The sequence below is a fragment of the Rattus norvegicus genome, chromosome 4 (assembly GCF_036323735.1).
Source record: "Rattus norvegicus strain BN/NHsdMcwi chromosome 4, GRCr8, whole genome shotgun sequence".
NCBI lineage: Eukaryota > Metazoa > Chordata > Mammalia > Rodentia > Muridae > Rattus > Rattus norvegicus.
The window spans coordinates 17180624-17183346 of record NC_086022.1 but is presented as its reverse complement, the minus strand read 5'-3'; the positions used below and the strand labels follow the sequence as shown (position 1 = coordinate 17183346).

The 2723-nt window shown below is 42.7% G+C and overlaps 1 pseudogene; it reads left to right on the top strand.

The window, feature by feature from the left end:
• The first annotated feature begins 2200 nt into the window (after positions 1-2200).
• Positions 2201-2317, top strand: LOC120102698 (small nucleolar RNA SNORA17; annotated as a pseudogene).
• Positions 2318-2723: the final 406 nt, after the last annotated feature.

The following is a 2723-nucleotide window of genomic DNA, read 5'->3' as shown; positions in this document are numbered from 1 at the left end:
GGCATTTAATGACTGTTAGTGATTTCTGTTGGGAATGTAGGTAAAACACAAGTTGGAGTTAGAAAAGGAGAGTCTTCCTCTCTGCGTATTTCTTAAAGCTCTTCAGGCCTTTGTGTGGGATTGAGGTGTGGAAAGCCGCAATAACATTCGCCACCACAAGATGGCGCTGGCTTCCACTGCGCCCCACGTGGAAAGTCGGGATAACATTTGCCATTACAAGATGGCGCTGGCTTCCGCCGCGCCAGCCCGACTTCCTTTCAGGAAGTTAACTGTGTGCGCATGTACAAGAGTGTCTTCGTGCCAGGTCTTTGCCCACTCTGGGGCGTGCCTATGAGATCATGGGTAAGCGACCAATCAGGTGTGGATGCGCCGCGCTAGGGTGTATATAAGCCGCGCCATGCTGGGGCCCCGGGTTCTCCTCTACAAGATGTAATAAACGCATTGCTACAGAAGGATCCTGGTGTCCGCGCATGCGTTCCTGCTGGCGAGACGTTGGGTGCGCGATATTGAGGCCTCCCAAGCTTTTCCTCATGCACATTGGCATGACTACTGCTCAGGTTCTGTTTAAACAGTTATGTTGGTGACACTTTAATGGCAGAGCTTCTGACATTACTAGGAGACTCAATCTTTCAGGAAATTCCTTATTTCTCTGATTTTTCAGCCCTTCTGCCCCAACCCCATTCTGCAATATTCCTTCACACTTAGGTGTGAAAATTGTTATGTAGATATAGCCATTGGAACTGGTCTCTACAACTCTGAATTTTGATTGTATTTAGGTTTTTGTAATCATCTCTGTCTCTTGCAAAGTGAAGTATCATTGACTAAATGCGAGGACTCTTTTTGCCTGTGGGTGCAAAGACAAATACTTAAAATATAACTAGGAACCATAGTAATTTAGTAAAGAAGTAGTTACAGGTTGTCCTTCAAGCTTCATGACTTCTGGAAAGTTGCCTGGGTTTCTTGTATCAAGCTTGATTTACTTCCTGTGAAACAGATCTTAAGTCCATTACAGAACTGTTGGTTAGCACCAATGTTTGCATATCAAATACTGTGCTGTTTGTTTTTGTATTTCTTAGTCCAAGTAGGACTGTTGGTTGCTTCGCTCCTATAGAAATTTAGGTACCTTGCAAGCTAGTCCTCAGGTCAGTTCCAGTCCAGGGGTTTCAATGCCTTGTTTTTCAAGGGTATGATATTTATAGCAATAAATATCTTCCTCAGGGAAGAGCAGATCAATTTGTTATATAATAGAAAATGGTCCACCCTGAAAATATATTCATTCAATTAACATTATACAGACTGAGCAAGCTATATTTATGCATTTAGGAACATATTCTATTACAAATGAACAAAGACCATAGATTTGAAAGAAAGCAAGAGAGATCGTTGGGAATGTTTCAGAGGAAAAGGAAGAATGAATGGTGTAATTATATTATAATTGCAAGCAGTAAGTAATTTTTAAGAGAAGGAAAAAAATAGAAAGGAAATTCAAACTTTTTTTCAGTTAAAATGAAGCAAGAGAAGAAAAAGACCTCAGTTTGCACATGCTTCTCCTCACTCTGCTAAGAAATGTTTACTTTTTATCCTCTTGGATTCTCACACTGTCTCAAATGATAGGCATTACTATTCCCACTTTCGTATCTGTGATTTTTATCAATCCCTATCAACAGCAGGGTTTGGCAGTTTCTGATCCACCTATGCACTCACAGGCTACAGAGGAAAAGATACACTAGCTGGAAAATAATTCACTTGTTAAGGACTTGTTGAAGTCCTTGGTACATTGTACCCATTGTAACAAGCAGTAGGGAGCTAATGGTTGCCACTAAACTATTGTGCTTTTCACTTTCCCTTAAGGGCCTTCAGTCAGCTTGACAGTGAAGCAGGACTGGATGACCTGTTCTCGTTCTATACTCTCACAAATGGCAACTGCCTGTAACCCTCATTCAGAATGCTCTTTCAGTTGATGGACAGAAATTCCTTTTTTTTTTTTTGCTATAAAAAGCCAAGAAACCTCTGTGTGTAACTTAATTTAAGTTATTTTGTTTGGTGACTGTGTTTTATCTTCCTAAATATCTGCAAGGTTCTTTTGTTGTGAAACTAAAACAAAGCCATTTAGACACATGTACCAAAATCCAGATGTCTAGAACTCACAACTAATATAGCTATGTTGCCTGAGACTAGGCTTTTAAAAGCATTTGCATACCCTGCCTCTAGAAGCTTTTCAGGTGTGGCTGCTGTGTCACTGTGCTTCTGAAGGTGGCAGAGAGGAGAGTCTATGCTCAGTGTTCTGACCTGTCTGAATGATTAACAGATTAACAATCCCTTAAAAAGAGCCCAAGAGTTAGACAACCACTGGACTGGTGCCATGGGGCCTGGTCAGTGAGCTAGGCTGAGATGACCACCAGTCCAGCTCTACACAGGCCTAGACAGACTTCCAAGACAAGGTGCAACCTGCAGACTCAAAATCTGTCCAGGATCTCATTCCCCAAGGCAGAAGTGAGCCCAAGACAGTGGCCTCACATGGGGCCACGTGGGCAGGTCAGGGGAGCAGTGAACCTGAGATGACCACCAGACCATACCATGAAGCCTGGACAGGGAGCTAGCCTGAGATGAACACCAGTCTGGTAACATAATGCATGAGCAGGGAATAGTCTTCCTGAGACTACTCCTGAGATGACCCCAGACACTCAGAGATGTCGGGGAACCACTAAAAGTAGCAAGTAGGT